The sequence below is a fragment of the Pristis pectinata genome, chromosome 1 (assembly GCF_009764475.1).
Source record: "Pristis pectinata isolate sPriPec2 chromosome 1, sPriPec2.1.pri, whole genome shotgun sequence".
In the NCBI taxonomy this organism is placed as follows: domain Eukaryota; kingdom Metazoa; phylum Chordata; class Chondrichthyes; order Rhinopristiformes; family Pristidae; genus Pristis; species Pristis pectinata.
In genome coordinates, this window is record NC_067405.1 from 11,483,581 (window position 1) to 11,505,732 (window position 22,152).

General features: G+C 42.0%; 1 pseudogene; it reads left to right on the forward strand.

Annotated features, from left to right (window-relative positions):
• Positions 1 to 22,152, forward strand: part of LOC127572767 (contactin-associated protein-like 5) — a 991,970-nt pseudogene that overhangs the window by 809,166 nt on the left and 160,652 nt on the right.

Consider the following 22,152-nt stretch of genomic DNA (forward strand, 5'->3'; position numbering starts at 1 on the left):
CCCATCACCCACATATTCCTCCCACTGAGTCCCGTCCCTCCTACTGTTCCCATTTGGCCCCTCCTCACCTCCCTTATTTGGTTCCATGCTCCACCTTCCTCTCCTATCAGATTCCATCATCTGCAGCCCTTTGTCACCTCCGCCTATCACCTCCCAGCCTCTGTTGCTATCTCCACTCTACCCTCCTCCCTCTGCCGATCACCCCTCCTCACCTGTATCCACCTATTGCTCGCCAGCTCTTGCTTCACCCCCTCCTCTCACCTCTTTATACTGGCTATCTCCCCTCTACTCTTTCAGACCAGATGAAGGGTCTCGACCGGAAACATCAAATGTCCGTTTTCCCCCACAGATGCTGCCTGACCTGCGGAGTTCCTCCAGCGTTTCATTTATTGATATATTTCCAAGTCAAGTTGATATTCTGCTTACAGCAGAGCAGCCGGTGGTGGTGTTGATATGCGCTCACTGCCCTTGTCCTTCTTGGTGGTAGAGGTTGTAGGTTTGAGAGGTTCTATAAGAGTAGCCTACGCTATTACAGCACCAAGGACCCGGGTTCAATTTCGGCCACTGTCTGTAAGGAGTTTGTACGTTCTCCCTGTGTGTCTGCGTGGGTTTCCTCCAGGTGCTCCGGTTTCCTCCCACATTCCAAAGACGTACAGGTTAGGAAGTTGTGGGCATGCTATGTTGACACCGGAAGAGTGGCGACACTGCGGGCTGCCCCCAGAACACTCTACGCAAAAAGATGCATTTCATTGTGTGTTTCGATGTACATGTGACTAATAAAGATATCCTCTCTTAACTGCTGTAAATGGTAGACAGCCATTCTGAGCTGTTGGTAGAGAGAAGGAAGTTTTATGGAATCTTCTAACTTTGAAGTAAGAGGTTTGCTTTTAAGCTGTGGCTGACTGTAGTAGGGGGTGTGTGGGGGTTGTGAGAAGTAGAGAGGAAGATATAGTTGAGTATTTATCATTGAGTAAGGGAATACAATGGACAAAATGGATTCAGCTATTGCTATATAGCGTAAGATCTGACATAGAAATATGCAGGACAGCAAGCTTTACGTTGTGTCTCTCCCAATTTCCATTTCCATTGAATATATGGGAATAATAACTGAGGGGGAAGTATAAAAATTTCTGCATCACTCATGCCTATTTCATGCTGTCACTTTGAGTCCAAGCATGTCCAACTTCAGTACAGAGCTGAATGCCAAGACATCCCACAATTTGAAAGGAGACACATAAAATCTGACCTTAAGTACCAAAGCGAGATCCAATGCTTTCAGTCTTGCTTTAATTTCTCTCCTTTGCAATACCTTTAAGCTTCCTCTCTTTCTTTTTATTTAACCCCACTGTATCAAATATCCCAGAGTTGGCATAATGTGTGGTTAGTTTATACCTTTGTTGATATCCAAATCATCTTTAGCTGTCCTTATCGAACCTATCATTTCCAACGAGTAATTTTAGTTTCTCATTTTCAAAGCAAGTCAATTGTCTCTCAGTTTGGTTTCAATTTCTTCCAGATTTTTGCATTAGGGCTATTCTGTCAACCTTTCATTCTTGGATAAGTTTCTTGGCAACAAAATTTCTGCCTCAGGGCTTCTAAAAAATGTATGTACATAATAAAGGCCTTTGGCATCGTCCTTCACAATCACATCGGCTAGATTTGTATGGCTAATATTTTGATACCTTTTATCAAGCCAACCTGCCTCAGTGACCAGTTTTCCAAAGGGATCATATTATATCCTCCTTCATTCTGTATGTACTTAAATGATGTCTTGCTAAACGTGTTTGTCCTCTACATCAATGACATGACCCTTCAGAAGCCAATATCATCCTGCCATTCAGTCTGAAATTTATGCACAATTAATATTTTAGTACCTTCTAGTGTTTATGTGTCTGTGTCTGCATGTGTGTGTGTATTTGTGTGTGCCTGTGCCTGTGTAAAATGCAGCAAATTTGTCTTCATTGTATCAGATGAACCAACAAAATGTAAAACAAGCCTTTCCTCCTCTGAATTAGTCTTCAGTTGGAAACTAGCTTTAGTGTAAAAATGACAACAATTTGCATTTTATGAAGTGCTATTAATCAGGTAAACATCCCAAGTGACTTTATAGGAGAAGTTATTAATCAATATTTGACATCAGTCCACTTTAGGTATTGAGGTCAAAGTGAAACTTCAGGAAAGTGAAGTTGAGAGGTACAGAGAGCAAGTGAGGAAATTCCGGAGTTCCAAACCCCTGCGGGCAAGGCACACATCAACTGGTAGTTTTAAAAAACCAAAGTTTGCAGAATGTTATTGGGCTGGAGGAGATTGCAAAGGTTATGGCAATAAGGAGTGATGATCTGAAAACAAAGGTGTGAATCTTAAAATCAATCTGTTGCCAGACCAAGAACCAAAATATGCAAAGACTTGGCAGTTGAGTTTGGATAGAGGTTTGGATGAGCTCCAAGAGAGAAAGCCTAGTGGGGCAGGCACGATAGTGCTGCGGTTAGCATAACGCATTACAGTGCCAGCGACCCAGGTTCAAATCCAGCTACTGTTTGTAAGGAGTTTGTACATTCTCCCTGTGCCTGCGTGGGCTTCCTCCGGGTGCTCCGGTTTTCTCCCACATTCCAAAGATGTACAGGTTAGGAAGTTGTGGGCATGTTATGTTGGTGCCAGAAGCGTGCGACACTTGCGGGCTGCCCCCAAAACACTACGCAAAAGATGTATTTCACTGTGTGTTTCGATGTAAATGTGGCTAATAAAGATATCTTATCCTATCTAATGCCTGATCTTTGGTTGATTTAATTTACTGCAAGTAGACTGTGAATTTGTAAGGATACAGCTGCATATATAAACTTACAACAACATCTGGAATGAAATTTAACACTCAAGGGGTGACAAATTGGTGAAGTGATCATTCACTTGGCATGACTTTCCATTGACTTGTTGATCCCACCATCCCAATGCTGACTGACAGTAATGCACATGAATCATTCCAGATGTGTGCTGTGCATTGAGTGTAAACGTGGATGCTGAATTTCCTGTCAGACTCAATCTGAATCTGACAGATGTACAGTGGACACCAGTGGAAGCTCTGGGTGGGACAACTGCAGAGAGCGGAGTCTATTGGAGGAAAAACTAGTGCTGCCAATAGAGCGGAGTCTATTGGCAGAAAAACTAGTGCTGCCTAAATCTTTAAGGAAGCATTCAAGCTTAAGGGGGCAGGTCAGATGGAATTAAACTGAAAATGCTGGAAATACAGAGACTGTCAGGCAGCTTTCAGCGGAGAGAGTAAAACAGCATTAATTTTTCATCAGAATGTCATTGGCAGCTTTAGGTGCACTTTTCTGTCTTCTTCTGAAAGGCTAAAAATTAAATGAGACCCCAGAATAACTTCCTAAATTAAAAGAATTCAGTGTCAAACTGTTTGTTAAGAGAGATGGTGCTTTCTCTCTAAGTCTGGCATTTGTTCACCCCACAACTAGCAGCCACCTCTGCAACTGCTGAGAGACTATGTTCTGAAATGTCCTCCTTAAGTGTCCCTTCCTTTCATTCCTCCCTTTATAAAACCTAACTCTTTGACCAAACCTTTAGTTATGACCCTTAATTCTGTTTGAGAATGCTCCTTTAAAGTGTCTGCAAATCTTTTGCTATTAATCTTTTACTGACAAAATATAAAGTTTTGTTGTGTCCTAAAAAGACTCTTTCCTTCCAATTCAAGGCAATGAATTGACAAAGTTTGTTTTTATCTTGGGGAGGAAACAAAAAGTATTTTCCTACACCATCATTTGTAGATTTCCCAAAATCTATTACTGGATGAATTGATTTATATATGGTTCTTTCAGAAATTTGCTTTTGAATTATCAAATATCAGAAAATCCCATAGTTTTATGTGGGGTTGTGTCTTTAACTCTACAATTGTCTTCAGTGTTGTTTCCTTTATCAGTTAGAACCATACCATAGAACAATACAGCACAATACAGGCCTTTTGGCCCACCATGTTGTGCCGAACTTTAAACCACACCTGACTATCTAACCCTTTCCTCCCACATATCCCCCTATTTTAAATTCCTCCATATGCTTATCTAACAACCTCTTGAACTTGACCAACGTATCTGCCTCCACCACTACCCCAGGCAGTGCATTCCATGCACCAACCACTTTCTGGGTGGAAAACCTCCCTCTGATATCTCCCTTGAACTTCCCACCCATTACTTTAAAGCCATGCCCTCTTGTATTGAGCATTGGTGCCCTGGGAAAGAGGCGTTAGTATGGGTATAGTCTTACAAAGAACTGTTCATGCTGACCAAGGTGCTTTCCTGAACTACTCCTGTTTGCCTGCATTTGGCCCAAAATCCTCTAAACCTTTCCTATCCATAAACATTTTGTAATTGTACCTACTTCTAACACTTCTTCGAAAAGTGGCTCTTACTTTGCTTTGTGATTATGGCTAAACTTCAAAGTACTTCATTGCAACATCAGCATCCTGGACTATGTATCTTGCGTTCAGTCAAAATGACAGCTGTGTTCTTCACTGAGATAGAGAGAGTTTCATTCCAATCCCATTTTTTTTTCCCTCTGTGAAATTATGATCAAATATCCCAAGACACCCAGAGGTTGTTTATTGAATCTCAATGACCTCATTTACAGGTGCCACCTCCTTAGGTATGGTATAGTGGATATGTTACCGGACATCTAGCCAGAGATCTGGACCATTGATCCAGAGAGGGGAGTTCAAATCTCACCGTGGGAGCTGGAGGATTGAAATTAAAAGAATTAAACAAAAATCTGTTAACTACTGAGTTGTTTAAAAAAATCTATCTGGTTCACTACTGGGCTTCAGGGAAGAAAACCTGCCATCCTTAGCTGATCTATACGTAAGTCATCTCCCACCAATTTTTCCACTAACTCCTCATATCAGAAATGATTAGGGATTGACCATAAATAACAGTGATGTCTGCATCCCAGACACAAATGAGAAAAGGGCTTTGCTGTTTTGACATTACATAATCAAATGGGCAATTTGCAAATTCAATACTGCTGAAATAACCAAAGATAAGGTTGATAAAAACCTGGATGTTTTAGTAGGTAACACATTCAATGATAAAAAGATGAATTACTGATCTGCATGTCCACAGCACCTTACACTGCGTTAGTTCCAAAACACTTCGCAGCTAATCACTTTTTCATGTATCATCTCCATTGCATAAGTTACGTAGCAACCAATATATGCACAGCAAGCTCCCAAAAAGTAGAATGAGAAAATGACCCAAATATTGTGAAGTTGCTTATGGATTATATATTCCCCCACAAAATATTGTCTAAGGATCTTTTGCATTTAGCTCATAGCCTCAGATTGCGAGCCCTATCAGAAAGACATGTTCAGGAACAAAGTATTCCTGAATTTCCTGAAGTGGGTCATAAAACCACCAATTTCTGACTCAGAGGCAAGATTGGTATCAAATGAGCCACAACTGACAGGAAAACAGAATGTAATCCAGAAGGCAGCCCAGATGAAGGGCCTCAACCCAAAACTTCGACTGTCCATTTCCCTCCACAGATGCCGCCTGACCCATTGAGTTCTTGCAGCAGTTTTGTCTCTTTGCTGAAAGCAGAATGTGAACCCAGTAAACACCGTTGAGTTGCAATGGTTTGAAGTTTAGCCATAATTACAAAGCAAGGACCACAGTAAGAGTCACTTTTCTAGGAAGTGATAGAGGCAGGTACGATTATAACATTTAATAGACATTTGGACAGGTTCATGGATAGGAAAGGTTTAAAGGGATATGGGCCAAATGTCGGCATATGAGACTAGCTCTGGATGGCACCTTGGTCAGCATGGATGAGTTGGGCCAAAGATCCCTTTTCTGTGCTGTATAATTCTATACAGTATGACACAGTAAGATCCCATAAATTCCCGAATGTGTTCTATCAGTTAAAGAGCCTGCAACTATTAAGGATGGAGAAGAGGTTGGTGATAGTAATGGTTGTTCTGTGGTTTATTCCCAACACATCTAGTTATGTGAGTTAAGTCTGGGAGACTTTTGTTCATTTGCAACAATTTGTCATTTTACTTTTAATGAATTAGCCAAGATTACAAGAAAAACCTTGGATTTGGAAAACCTGTTATAAAAATGGAATTTGTACAGCACATCAGTAGGCACTTGAAAAGTGAAAGGCTATTTTTCTTCATCAGATTAGTTTTGATTACAATTGTCAATTTATCAAACTAAAAATGTTACTTGTTCATCACAATTGTTTTTATTATAGAAAAACTACAGGCCAAATTTATTTCAGGTGTCACTGATGACCAACTGCTGACAGGATTGTGGCAGTAATAATTATAATAATTTCAAAATTTCATAAATAATACAAGGTTCAGTTAATGAAGAATTCATGCCTCAAGGTAGCCGCCAGCATATTCTTTCAGAAAATCTCCCAGTACCCATTAGGGTCAAATCACAATTTCTGGGTCAGAAGAAAGTGTCTGAAAAATAAAACCACTCTCATAAGAATGAAAATTAATGCATATTCTGGAGCTCTCTGGGGTAATTTGAAATTTTAAGAATTTTTTCTTTTACCTCTTTAATAGTCCATTCAAGCAACCTAGCACTGGATCACTTGACAGAAGAGTTTTCTTTCTCAGCTCCTGAAGCAGAGAAAATAGGAAAAGGAAAGTAGGATTTTACATTTATATATCACCTGCCACAGCATCAGGACACCCCAAGATGTTTCATAGCCTTTGAAATACTTCTGAAATGTAGACCTCTCTTGTAACCTGTGCAGCTGTCATGATTGAAAGTAACCTGATCCTTTGCTTGGAAATTCATCCCAAGTTGTTGGTTACTGGAGTGAATTTCAGGGGCAAGAAGGCAAGGTGTTGGTGAATTTACTGCTGCCAATTGCAGATGAAATTGTCTTTTGTAAACAATGTAGGTCATGGGTCAATTGTCAACTTCAAGGACAAGTTACCCTTTTATATTGGTATAGGTATCGGTTTATTATTGTCACTTGTACCGAGGTACAGTGAAAAACTTGCCTTGCATACCGATCGTACAGGTCAATTCATTACACAGTGCATTGAGGTAGTACAGGGTAAAAATACAAAGTGTCACAGCTACACTACTATGCTGTAGTGTTCTATGTTCTACAGGGAAGTGCATTGCAGGTAGACAATAAGGTGCAAGGTCGTAACAAGGTAGATTGTGAGGTCAGAGTCCATCTCATCGTATAAGGAAACCGTTCAATAGTCTTGTAACAGTGGGATAGAAGCTGTCCTTGAGTCTGGTGTAAATAGTACCACTGGATGTTTACAACTACCTGAGAGCCCAGGTGAGGCAATGATTTAACATGTCAGTGCTGCAATGCAGTGGCAGTCTATTGAACATGTTCAAGTGTCCACTATAAGACATTCACCACCAGCTCAGACCACTTTCCCAGGGTCATTTGACAGTAAATGAATTTTTTTTTAAAAGTGCTTACACTGGAAATACAAAATGAAAAACAAAAAGCAGGAGACTCTGGGCAGATAATCATCTGAGAAAAGGGAAACAGAGTTAAAGTTCTGATTGAAAATTCTTCTTATGAAACTCTTTTTCTCTTTCCACAGATGCAGCCTTACCTGCTGTGTATTTCCAGCATTTCCTGTTTTTATTTGGTATTAGTATTAGTTTCTTATTGTCACTTGTACCGAGGTACAGTGAAAAACTTGTCTTGCATACCGATCGTACAGGTCAATTCATTACACAGTGCAGTTACATTGAGTTAGTACAGAGTCCACAGATGTAGTACAGGTAAAAACAATAACAGTACAGAGTAAAGTGTCACAGCTACAGAGAAAGTGCAGTGCAATAAGGTGCAAGGTCACAACAAGGTAGATTGTGAGCTCAGAGTCCATCTCATCATATGAGGGAACCGTTCAATAGTTTTATCACAGTGGGATGGAAGATGTCCTTAAGCCTGGTGGTACGTGCCCTCAGGCTCCTGTATCTTCTAACTGATGGAATAGGAGAGAAGAGAGAATGTCCCGGGTGGGTGAGGTCTTTGATTATGCTGACTGCTTCACCAAGGCAGCGAGAGGTAAAGACAGAGTCCAAGGAGGGGAGGCTGGTGTCCGTGATGCACTGGGCTGTGTCCACAACTCTCTGCAGTTTCCTGAGGTCCTGGGCAGAACAGTTGCCATACCAAGCCATGATGCATCCAGTAAGGATGCTTTCTATGGTGCATCGATAAAAGTTGGTGAGTGGCAAAGGGGACATACTGAATTTCTTTAGCCTCCTGAGGAAGTAGAGGCGCTGGTGAGCTTTCTTGGCTGTGGCATCTATGTGATTTGACCAGGACAGGCTCATCACCTCAAACTGCCTTGCAGCCCATGAATAACCTTTGGAATGTCATCATTCAGAAATAACATGGCCAAGAAAGCACACCAGGAGGCTAAAGAAATTCACCATGTCCCCATTGACCCGCACCAATTTTTATAGATGCACCATAGAAAGTATCCTATTAAGATGCATCCTGGGTTTGTATGGCAACTGCTCTGCCCAAGACCATAAAAAACTGCACAGAGTTGTGGACACAGCTCAGCACATCATGTAAACCAGCCTCCCATCTGTGGACACTGTCTACACTTCTTGCTGCTTCAGTGAAGCAGCCAACATAATCAAAGACCCCTCCCATCCTGGACATTCTCTCTTCTCCCATCCTCCCAGTGGGCAGAATATATAAAAGCCTGAATGCCCGTACCACCAGGCTCAAGGACAGCTTCTATCCCACTGTTATAGGACTATTGGACAGACCTGTTGTATGATAAAATGGACTCTTCAACTCACAATCTACCTCATTATGGCCTTGCACCTTAACACTATATTCTGCATTCTGTTATTGCTTTTCCCTTGCACTGCCTTGATATACTGATGTGATGAAATGATCTGTATGGATGAAATGCAAAACAAAGTTTTTCACTGTGCCTCAGTACATGTGACAATAATAAACCAATTTACCAATTTTTAACAGCAGACAATTTTCATAGCAAGCTAACACATACAGCAAAACAATAATGACTAGATAATCTATTTTTGTTGATTTCAGGGTGGATGCCAGCCGAGATACCAGTTAAAATCCCCTTATTCTTCTGCTGGTCTTTCCTGCCAATGTTTTAGGTCCAGATATGAAAGCAGGAAGGGCTTCATCTCATCTGGAGACAGTGCTTGCAGTAGAGCAGCTTTCCATTTGTACTGCACTAAAGTGTCAGATATTCTCTGTCTGCTCACGTTTGCATTCAGATTTAGACGCAAGGGTGCTAAGAACTGAACCATGCCAATTGCAGAAAGGATCTAATACGTGACAAAAAGAAAGATATTGGAGGAGAGGCAATGTAACCTGAATAGCATATGTTTTAACAGTTTTAACCTGGCAGTTCACATTCACTGATCTTTGAAGGAAACAAGACAAGTTGATACAGCTATTAAAAATGCACTCCCAATCTTTGGCTTTGGAGATGACAGCAAATATACCAAAGCATGGAGGTTATACTAAAAATTAATGTATTATTATTTGGCTTCAGGCAGAATCCAATTCTAGATAATATATTTCAGAGAGGGAGTGGGTATTTGTTGGAAAAGTTCAAGTCCATGGGATTAAAGAGACAGACCACATGAAACAGATTAAAATAAATGGAGTAATGTGACTAATAAGAAATAACACCTCATCTTCACAACTTTTTATAATTTATATTCATGTAATAGATGAGGGGACAAAGGCATTGTTGTTAAATTTGCTGATGATGCAAAAGTAAACATGAAGGTAAGTTGGTTTATTATTGTCAAATGTACAGACGTACAGTGAAAAACTTGTTTTGCATGCCATCCATACAGATCATTTCATTATACAGTGCATTGAGGTAGTACAAGGGAAAACAATAACCGAATGCAGAATAAAGTGTCACAGCTACAGAGAAAGTGCAGTGTAGTCAGACAAGAAAGTGCAAGGCCATGATGAGGTAGATTGTGAGGTCAAAAGTCTATCTTATCGTACAGGGGGACCATTCAATAGTCTTATAACAGCCGAATAGAAGCTGTCCTTGAGCCTGGTGGTACATGCTTTCATGCTTTTGTATCTTCTGCCCGATGGCAGAGGGGAGAAGAGAGAACGTTTGGGGTGGGTGAGGTCTTTGATTATGTTGGCTGCTTTATCGAGGCAGCGAGAAGCGTAGATAGAATCCATGGAGTGGAGGCTGGTTTCCGTGATGTGCTGAGCTATGTCCAAAACTCTCTGCAGTTTCTTGCGGTCACAGGCAGAGCAGTTGCCATACCAAGCCCTGATGCATCCAGATAGGATGCTTTCTATGGTGCATCAATAAAAATCAGTGAAGGTCAAAGGAGACATACCAAATTTCTTTAGCCTCCTGAGGAAGTAGAAGCACGGGTGAGCTTTCCTGGCCGTGGCGTCTAAGTGTTTAGACCAGGACTGGCTGTTAGTGATGTTCACTCCTAGGAACATGAAGCTCTCACCCCTCTTGACCTCAGCAAGTAAGTTGTGAAGAGAACATTATGAGGCTCTAAAGGGAAAGAATTAGGTTCAGTGAGTGGGTGAAGATCATCCAAATGGAGTGTAATGTGCGAAAATGTGAAATTGTCCTTTTCAGCAAGAAAAATAAAAACAAAGCATATTAGCTAAATGGTGAGAGATTGTAGAGACTCTCAGATGCAAAGGGATTTGGGTGTTTTTGTGCATGATTCACAAGAGGCTAGTATGCGAGTAATTAGGGAAGCTATCTGAATGTTATTGTTTATTGCTAAGGAAACTGAATGCAAAATTAGGAGGTTGTTGCTTTGTTTAGTGGTCCCACAAGTGACAAAACATCTGGAGTCCTTATTTAAAGAAAGATGTTGATCATTGGAAACAGTTCAGCGAAGGTTTGTTTGACCAATGCCCTGGAATGGGTTGGGCTGCCTTTGCAGAAAATGTCAGACAGGTTAGATTTGTAATCTGCTGGAGTCCAGGAAAGTGAAAGGTGACTTGAAATCTTGAGAGATTTTGACAAGATGTTTCCTCTTGGGGAAAATCTAGAACAAGAGGTATTTATTTGAAGATAAAGGGTTGCCCATTTAAGACTGCATCGAGATGATTTTTATTTTCTCTGGAAAGGTCTTAAGACTTTGGAACTCCCTTCCTCAAAAGGTGGTGGTATTGGTATTGGTTTATTACTGTCACTTGTACCGGGGTACAGTAAAAAACTTGTCTTGTATACCATTCATACAGATCAATTCATTACACAGTGCATTGAGGTAGTACAGGGTGCATTGATGTAGTACAGGTAAAAACAATAACAGAATACAGAGTAAAGTGTCACAGCTACAGAGAAAGTGCAGTGTAATAAGGTGCAAGGTCACAACAAGGTAGATCGTGAGGTCATGGTATAAGGGAACCGTTCAATAGTCTTATCACAGTGGGGTAGAAGCTGCCCTTAAGTCTGGTGGTACGTGCCCTCAGGCTCATTCTCCATCTTCTGCGAGAAGAAGTTTCTACACACCTCAGTTTTTAAATGACCGCTCCCTAATCTTGTAACTATGTCCCCTTGTTTGAGATTCTCCCATTGGTGAAAATGTCGCCACATCTAACCTATCATTCACCCCCACTCCCCCACTCCCCTACCCTTCACCCCCCTCAGTATCTTATATATCTAATGAGACACATTATATATTTCTGGACTCACCATTGATTCAACAATTTCACATAATCAGCATTTCCTGCATTCATTCCATTTTCCTGTTACTTTCAGGTAATTAATCTGCTTTTGTACCTCATTCAGTCTGAGCATTTGTGTCGCCACTGTCTTTCACCCATTCCCTTTCTCACGTCACTCCTTTTATCATTTCATCTCTTTCCGCAACAACCTCCATTAACCTCGTCATAAACCTCTTCCTCTGGTTCTTTCCACCCCCTTTGCTCCCCCTGCATCAGATAGAAGATTGGGAAATTTTTAAGGTGCAGCAGAATTTAACTAAAAAGGTAATTCGGGAAGAAAAAATGAGGTACGAAGGCAAGCTAGCCAGGAATATTAAGGAGGATAGCAGAAGCTTTTTTAGGTATGTGAAAGGAAAGAAGTTAGTTAGGAACAATGCTGGGCCCTTGAAGACCGAATCGGGTGAAATTATTACGGGAAACAGGGAGATGGCAGTCGAATTTAATAAGTACTTTGAATCTGTCTTCACGGGGGAAGACGTAAGAAATCTCCCAGAAGTAAGAATGGACAAAAGGCAGGAGGTGACAGAGGAACTGAAGTGGATTGACATTAGGAAAGAAATGGTGATGGGTAGACTAATGGGGCTGAAGACTGACAAATCCCCAGGTCCAGATGGTCTGCATCCCAGGGTACTAAAGGAGGTGGCTCTAGAAATTGTGGATGCATCGGTGATCATTTTCTGATGTTCCTTAGATTCGGGGTCAGTTCCTGAGGATTGGAGAATGGCTAATGTTATCCCACTTTTTAAGATAGGAGGGAGGGAGAAAATGGGGAACTATCGTCCAGTTAGCCTAACATCTGTGGTGGGGAAGATGCTAGAGTCCATTATTAAGGATGAAATAGCAGCATATTTGGATAGCAATGATAGGATTGGGTTGAGTCAACATGGATTTACCAAGGGCAAATCATGCTTGACTAATCTACTGGAGTTTTTTGAGGATGTAACCAGGAAAATAGACGAGGGAGATTCAGTTCAGACCTCGACTTTCAGAAGGCATTTGATAAAGTGCCGCACAGGAGATTGGTGGGTAAAATTAGGGCTCATGGAATTGGGGGGTGGGTATTAACATGGATAGAAAACTGGTTGGTGGATAGGAAACAAAGGGTAGGGGTGAATGGATGTTTCTCAGAATGGCAGGCCGTGACTAGTGGGGTGCCACAGGGCTCGGTGCTGGGACTGCAGCTGTTTACGATCTATGTTGATGATTTAGATGAAGGCATTGTGAATAATATTAGCAAGTTTGCTGATGATACAAAGTTGGGTGGCAGTGCGACATGTGAAGAGGAAGTTAGGAGAATTCAAGGTGATTTGGATAGGTTGGGTAAGTGGGCAGATATTTGGCAGATGAAGTTTAATGTGGATAAGTGTGAGGTTATCCACTTTGGGAGCAGGAACAGGAAGGCGGATTATTATCTGAATGGTGTGGAGTTAGGTAAGGGGGAAATACAAAGGGATCTAGGAGTCCTTGTTCATCAATCACTGAAAGTGAATGAGCAAGTGCAGCAGGCAGTGATGAAGGCTAATGGAATGTTGGCCTGTATTACAAGGGGAATTGAGTACAAAAGCAAAGAGATTCTTTTGCATTTGTACAGGGCCCTGGTGAGACCACTCCTGGAGTATTGTGTACAGTTTTGGTCTCCAGGGTTAAGGAACAATATCCTGGCTATAGAGGGCGTGCAGCATAGGTTTATGAGGTTAATTCCGGGGATGTCGGGACTGTCTTATGCCGAGAGGTTGGCGAGACTGGGATTGTACACGCTGGAATTGAGAAGATTGAGAGGGGATCTGATTGAAACATACAGGATTATTAAGGGATTGGACAAGATAGAGACAGGAAATATGTTCCAGATGTTGGGGAAGTCCAGGACCAGGGGGCATGATTTAAGAATAAGGGCTAGGCCATTTAGGACAGAGGTGAGGAAAAACTTCTTCTCCCAGAGGGCTGTGAATTTGTGGAATGCACTGCCTCAGAGGGCAGTGGAGGACAATTCTCTGGGCACTTTGAAGAAGGAGCTAGATAGGTTTCTTATAGATAGGGGAATCAAGGGATATGGGGACAAGGCAGGAAAAGGATATTGATTGTTGAGGATCAGCCATGATCTCAAAATGGCGGTGCAGACTCGAAAGGCCGAATGGTCTACTTCTGCTCCTATTGTCTATTGTCTATTGTCTATTAAGCTTTCTTCACCTCCACTTCTGACGGAAGGTCATTGCAGCTGAAACTTTGGTCCAACTTGTGGTGCTCTTCTGCAGAGAACCATCAGCCAGCTGTAGTGTTCTCCGACTTCCATGCCTTTGTGTTGCAGTTCACTGGTATGTATTGGATTCTGCCTGAAGCCAAACAGTGCTGCAGACAGTGGGTTGTTTTCACCCCTTTCTCTCCCCCTTTTTTCCCTCTCTCTCTCTCTCCGATCCTCCTCCCACTTTTGTCTCCTTTCCCTCAAACACACCCCCCCATCCCCACCCATCTTCATCCCCCTCCTCCTCCTCCATCCCCCTCCTCATCCTTCATCCCCCCTCTCCCTCCATCCACCCACTACTCACACAGATCACCCCCCCTCCCCTATCTGGTTCTTGTTCCATCTGCCATTCACCTCTCCCCTAATGGTTCACATTCTCACCTCCTTTATTCATAACCCTTTGTGTTCCTGCTTATCTCCCTCCAGCAGCTGTCTCCACCCTTCATACTCCCCTCCCCCTACCTTTCTCCATCTGCCTCTCAATACTTTTTTTACTCTCTCTCTCTCTCTTTGTCTGCCTCCATCTATCATTCACCTACCACTGACTCTCAACTCCACCCCTGCTCCCCTCCCCTACCTGGCACAACCTGCCTGTCATCTGACACCCCTCCTCAGTCCACCAATCACTTCGGACTCCTTTCTCACCACTCCCCTTCTCCTCTTTATGCCGGCCACCTCCCCTCTCCACTCTCAGTCCTGATGCAGGGTTTCAACCCGAAACGTCAACAATTTCTTTCCTCCCAGAGATGCTGCTCGACCCACTGAGTTCCTCCAGGAGATTGTTTGTAACTCCATATTCCAGCATCTGCAGTCTCTTGTGTCTCCAATGATTTTTTTGGAATTGGTGTTGGTATTGGTTTATTATTGTCACTTGTGCCGAGGTACAGTGAAAATCTTGTCTTGCAAACCAATCGTACAGATCAATTCATTACGCAGTGCAGTTACATTGAGTTAGTACAGAGTGCATTGAGGTAGTACAGGTAAAAACAATAACAGTAGAGAGTAAAGTGTCACAGCTACAGAGAAAGTGCAGTGCAATAAGATGCAAGGCCACAACATGGTAGGTCGTGAGGTCATAATCCATCTCACCGTATAAGGGTTCAATAGTCTTATCACAGTGGGGTAGATACAATAATACTTGGTATTACCTCCATGCTTTTGTACTTTTGACACTATCTATAAAGCATACAATTAGATCTATATTACACATAACCGAAAACTGCTTGGGTGGGAGAGCTGGATGCACTTTGCATCTGACCCCTCAGTTTTACAATGGGGATAACTGGCATATGTAGCATATAAATGGGGTTGTATGAATGGGATTGCTGCAAGTAAGTGCAGGTGAGTCTTTTTTTTAAATCTTCGTGCAAATATATGGCCCTTTATGGTGTTTTTAAATGATTTTATTATTTACTCTTGTGTTCACTTAATTACTTAAGTCCATTTGAACAGCCTTTAAATGTCTGCTGACAATGTTTCCTCTACCTTTTTGCAGAGGTTTCTGCACTCTTGGAAGCTGGGACATCAGTGATCTACAACTTCCACGAATCGTACGGAACTGGCCAAAATATCAGCACCCATTTATCTGCCATCTACTCCGACCTGACACTTACCAGGGAGAATATTGCTTTCAGCTTCCGGACGACACACATCCCCAGCATACTGCTCTACGTGGACTCCTATTATCAGGAATATATGGCAGTGGTTCTGTGCAGTAACGGTAGGTAATAGAACCTATTGAACAGTCTATTTGGGTATGTCTGTCACCAAATGACAGAAATATATTTAATGCATTCTTTAAAACCATTGATTTTTTATCAACTTACTGAAGTAATTTCTTAACTATTACAACACAGAAGGAGACCATTCATACCATCAGGTCTATACTGGCTCCCAGCAGAGCAGTCCCATTCCCCCACTTATTTTCTTGTAGCTCGGCAACTTATTCTCTCTCACACACCCATCAACTCCCCTTAGATTCTTTTGCCACTTAACCACACTCGGGATAATTAGCTGGAGCCAATTACCTTCCAGTACATCTGTGGATTGTGGAAGGAAGCTGGAGGACCCAGTCACAGGGAGAATGTGTAGACTCCATGCATCCGAAGTCAGGGTCCAACCCAGGTCACTGGAGGGTTGAGGCACTAACTACTGTGCAGGGGCTGTATTTCCAATAAGTAGTCTTTGAATTGCCCTGGGATTATCCCACAAAGGTTACCCTTTTCGGAAAAGGAGGGAACTTGGAAATAAGATGAAGAGAAACTGGACCACTGAAATCTCAACAAGTCTAACATGTTGCATGGAATAAACAGAACAGTTATTGACCAGAATAGTTATTGTGGCAGCCACTGAAATACAGTTGGGGTGGGTTGCATGACTCATCACAATTAGTTTCTAATACAGCAAAACAAAGTCAATTTACTCAGAAAGCACAGTCTGTTTAAAAGCAAAGGAAGCAGAAACTACAGCAACTTTTCCCAGTTCAAGGAAAAGTGCAGTAAGTGGAGGGGAGTTACCCATTAATTTTGTGTATAGTCACTTACAGTGGTGTGGTCACCAAGTTTGATTGACAGGAAAATCACTCAACTACCTCCACTTCCACTGGTTTTACCTTTGTCATTAAATAGCTGGAAAACTCAGTCAATTAGGCAGAATCCACAGAGAGAGGTAAAGTATCAGGTTGACAGTCTGCCAAGCTGATAGCCTTTGGTCACCTTGCTACAGGAAAGATGTTATTAAACTGGAAAGAGTGCAAAAAAAGATTTACAAGGATGTTGCCAGGACTTGAGGGACTGAGTTATAGGAAGAAGTTGGACAGGCTAGGAGTTTATTCCTCAGAGCACAGGAGACTGAGAGGTGATCTTATTGAGGTGTATAAAATCATGAGGGGCATAGCTAGGGTGAATGCACTTAGTCTTCTTCCCAAGGTTGGTGAATCAAGAACTAGAGGGCATAGGTTTAAGGTGAAAGGGGAAAGATTTAATAGGAGCTTAAGGGGCAACTTTTTTACACAAAGGGTGGTATCTATGTGGAACAAGCTGCCAGAGGAAGTGGTTGAGGCAGGTACAATAACAACTTTTAAAAGACAGTTGGACAGGTACATGGATGGGAAAGGTTTAGAAGTTTATGGGCCAAACGTTGGCAAATGGGACAAGCTTGGATGGGCGTCTTGGTCAGTATGGACCGGTTGGGCTGAAGGGCCTGTTTCCATGCAGTGTAACTCTATGACTAAATACTTCCAGATTTCAGATTCTTTTTTTTTCAGATTTTCGGTGTACATAGTATCTTACTTTTTGTGTATCACAGCATCCATTTGTAATCTTACATTGATCATGACTAATGATTGCTTTGCCTTCATTAGTGACAGAATCTTCCAAGACTACTCAACTCCGATATTATGTGGTGTTTCCTTTTCAGGAAACTTTATTTGAGAGGAGATGGATGGTCTAGTATGCTGGAACATGGTATTTTGGTTGCAAGGCATTTGATTGAATCGAGACCAGCCTAAAGGAATGAACAAATTGCCTTAAGCCTTTTTAAGGTGCTTACAGCAAAATCAGCATGAAGGAGTCTCAATCTAGTTCCTCGTGAGTGTGTTGATATGTCCATAATTGGACACTAATTGGAACCAAATTAATGTCCTCGTGGAAATGGCATAATATATCAAGAGAGATTATCCACAGGATATATTCTTTGCCTTTGATTCTCCCTTTTAAAAAATGTACAATAAACCCATGACAGTAACAACTAGATGCAAACATTTTTTTCAAATAACTATTTATATATGAGGTCATACAAATAACTAATTATGTACAAAATCCGTCTCCACAATCAGCAACTCTAAATTTAACTAAACATGAAGCTGCTTCTTTTCTAATCTTCTCAACAACACTACAAAATAAATTAGACTTAACAATTTGACAATGTGTGCTCCTGATACCAATAAACCCAATTAATTACTTTGACAATGCCCAACCATAAATAATAAACTCCATTTCTTGCACTTAAGAGTTACACTAACTGTACATTAACATGATACAGTAAATCACATGCAAATTCCAATGTCAATTGCTATTTCCCAAACTTAACAAAGACCAGTTTCCCATTAACTATGACATTAATTACAGATATGTATTGTTTTACTAAGAATTCTCAAATGTCATAAATCTAACAAAAGTATTCCAAACTTAATGCTTAATGTTTCCCACCCTCCTGTCCCCACACATGCAACCCACACTGTGGCTCCTGATGGACACTGGACCTTTCTTTTTCTCTGCTGAGCCATCATCATGACCTTTGCCTTTCTCCTCTGAATGGTTCCCCAGTCCACACAACTCGGCCATTACAGTTCTCAGCTTTCCTTGCTGCACTTTGGCCGGTGAATTAAGCTGACATCAGTGCAGTCAACCCTGAGGTAACATTGCATGTGGCACCTTCAGGCTCTGTAAATCACCTCTGCACTGAAACACAATCCCACCTGAAGGCATAAAACTCATTCTGAGCCTGGTTTTAGCAGCTATTTGAATAGCAGAAGCCTTGTGGATACTGTGCTCTTTCTGCCCTCTGTCACAGAAGCACCATACAATTTGGCTAAAATAACTTTGGTCATGGAGTTATAAAGCACAGAAACAGGCCCTTCAGCCCAACTCATTCATGCCAAGCAAGATGCCAATGTAAGCTGGTCTCATTTGCTCATGCACGGTAGGCACGGTTAGGGCAGACACAATAGTATAGCAGTTAACGCAACGCTACTACAGCGCCAGCGACCCAGGTTCGATTCCAGCCGCTGTCTATAAGGAGTTTGCATGTTTTCCCCGTGTCTGTGTGGGTTTCCTCTGGGTGCTCTGGTTTCCTCCCACATTCCAAAGACGTACAGGTTAGGAAGTTGTGGGCATGCTATGTTGGCGCCGGAAGCGTGGCAACACTTGCGGGCTGCTCCAGAACATTCTACACAAAAGATACATTTCACTGTGTGTTTCAATGTAGATGTGACTAATAAAGATATCTTATCTTACCTTCACCAGAAGGAATGCAGCAGTCCAAGTAGGTGGCTCACCACCATTTTCTCAATGGCATAGCAACATCTAGATTCTGTAAATGAATAATAAATTAATGAAAAGGCAATGCCACAATTTGCAAGTTCTATGACTTGTCACACAGTTCTCTGACTTGGAAACGTATCCCTGTTTCACTTTGTCAAAATCCTGGAACTCTAACAGCAGTATAGGTGTACCTCCCATGCATCAATAATACTTCTTTCTCAAGAATGGTCAATAAATCTGACCTTGTCAATGATGCCCCCACCAATGAATAGAGAAAGAAAACAAGCATCTTTTCTCTAATATTCTCCTCATTTGAAAATTGTGTTCAGTGCAGTTCTGTAGTTGAAGCACCTTTTACTTCATGGTATGCAAACTCCAGTCTCATCACAGTCTGGCATCATTGCTGAGGCATGCTTTGGTTGAAATCACTCATTAGTGACAGGTGATGGCATCCCCTGGCTGCATTTCATTCCCACGAGGCCAGTTAAAGTGAGACCATGTCCCAAAGTAGTTCAATGCCCACAGGCACAGTGCTACCAGGGGGACTCTTCAAGTCTTTGTTACTCTTGCTTGTTGCCAAAAACTTGGAAGCAAATGTCTCAGAAAGAATGATGCTTACAGATCCAGAAACACTTGATGAGCTGCCAATTAATTTGTTATGCCTGTTAATGTTTGCTCAATAGAAAGTATAGTGCGTACCTGCTGAGAAGCTTCTGGCAACAAATAGGTGTTGGTATTGTCACCTTTTCTGAATACTCCAAAGATGCTAAGTTGACTACTAAAATATTTGAGGATAAAACTTCACCAAATAATAATTAACATGCAGATCTTTGTTAAAATGTGTCGTTTATCACATTTTTATTGAGTAGCAGCTGCCATTCTGTATAAACAAAAGTGCCAAAAATGGTATAGCGAAGTGACTAAAGCAACCTGATGTCATCTTCTGGCTGAACTACTTGAGATTTTTTTTGTATCTTTGTGTGTAAAATAGGACAGTGTAGAGGGAGCTTTGTTATATATCCAACCTGTTTTCTTATGACCCTCTATCCATGGCTTTTTCATTGTCTTTATTGGATCTGCGCTATCCCTGGCCTGGGGACGTGCAGCGGAACACTTTGTTCTTTAGTGCTGTGGTCAAGTCAAGTTGAGTTTATTGTCATGTGCACAAGTACAGTGAGGTACAGGTACAATGAAACACTTGCTTGCAGCAGCGTCACAGGCACGTAGATTCCGACAGCAACACACAGAACATAAGTTATGCATAAATTATACAAGACAGTGGAAAAAAAAGACAAGACGTTGGTGTTGAAGAAAACTGCAACGACAAGTCCATGGTAGTGCGAGACGTGGTCCACAGTGTTCCTTTGCTGAGGTGGGGTTAGCGGTGTGCAGGTCAGTTCAAGAACCTGATGGTAGTTGGAAAGTAGCTGTCCATGAACCTGATAGTGTGGGACTACAGGCTTTTGTACCTTCTGCCTGATGGTAGCAGTGAAAAGAGGTCATGACCCAAATGGTATTGGTATTGGTTTATTATTGTCACTTGTACTGAGGTACAGTGAGAAACTTGTCTTGCATACCGGTCATACAGATCAATTCATTACACAGTGCAGTTACATTAAGTTAGTACAGAGTGCATTGAGGTAGTACAGGGTAAAAAACAATAACAGTACAGAGTAAAGTGTCACAGCTACAGGGGAGTGCATTGCAGGTAGACAATGAGGTGCAAGGTTACAACAAGGTAGGTTGTGAAGTCAAGAGTCCATCTCATTGTATAAGGGAACTATTCAATAGCCTTATCACAGTGGGATAGAAGCTGACCTTGAGCCTGGTGGTATGTGCCCTCAGGCTCCTGTATCTTCGACCTGATGGAAGAGGAGAGAAGAGAGAATGACTTTGATGGTAGATGCCACCTTCTTGGGGCAGTGCCTCATGTATATGCTTTCAATGGTGGGGAGGGCTGTACCCATGATTGATCAGGCTGTGTCTACTGCTCTCCACAGCCTTTTGTGTTCCTGTGTGTTGGAAATACCATAATACAACCAGTCAGGATACTTTCAACGGTGGAGCTGTCAGAGTTTGTTAGGGTTCTGATATTCCTGATTGGATATGATCAATGATCAGTGACTTGATAATGAAAACAAATGTAGAGGAGATCTTGGGCATCACATAGATTTAGGCATAAATTGAATGGAAAGTATCGAGTTATTAAACATTAACAGGAAAGTTCAATTTGCCTATTGGCGAAACAGGTCTACAGCGGACACCACCTCCCTGGCCCTACACTCAGCTCTGGAGCATCTGGACAGTAAAGACACCTACGTTAGACTATTGTTTACTGACTACAGCTCTGCCTTCAATACAATAATCCCAAGCAAGCTTGTCACCAAACTCCGAGACCTAGGACTCAACACCTCCCTCTGTAACTGGATCCTTGACTTTCTAACAAACAGACCGCAATCAGTGAGGATAAGCAACAATACCTCCCACACGATTATTCTCAACACTGGTGCCCCACAAGGCTGCGTCCTCAGCCCTCTACTCTACTCCCTATACACTCATGACTGTGTGGCCAGATCCTGCTCTAACTCCATCTACAAGTTTGCAGATGATACCACCGTTGTAGGCCGGATCTCAAACAGCGATGAGTCGGAGTACAGGAAGGAGATAGAGAGCTTAGTGGAATGGTGTCATGACAACAACCTTTCTCTCAATGTCAACAAAACTAAAGAGCTGGTCATTGACTTCAGGAAAGGGGGCGGTGTACACGCACCTGTCTTCATCAATGGTGCTGAGGTCAAGAGGGTTGAGAGCTTCAAGTTCCTGGGAGTGAACATCACCAACAACCTGTCCTGGTCAAATCACGTTGATGCCACAGCCAATAAAGCTCACCAGCACCTCTACTTCCTCAGGAGGTTAAATAAATTCAGTTTGTCCCCTTTGACTCTCACTAACTTTTACCAATGCACCATAGAAAGCATCCTATCTGGATGTATTGCGGCTTGGTATGGCAACTGCTCTGCCCAAGACCGCAAGAAGCTGCAGAGAGTTGTGGACACAGCCCAGCGCATCACAGACACCAGCCTCCCCTCCTTGGACTCTTTACCTCTCGTTGTCTTTGTGAAGCAGCCAGCATAATCAAAGACC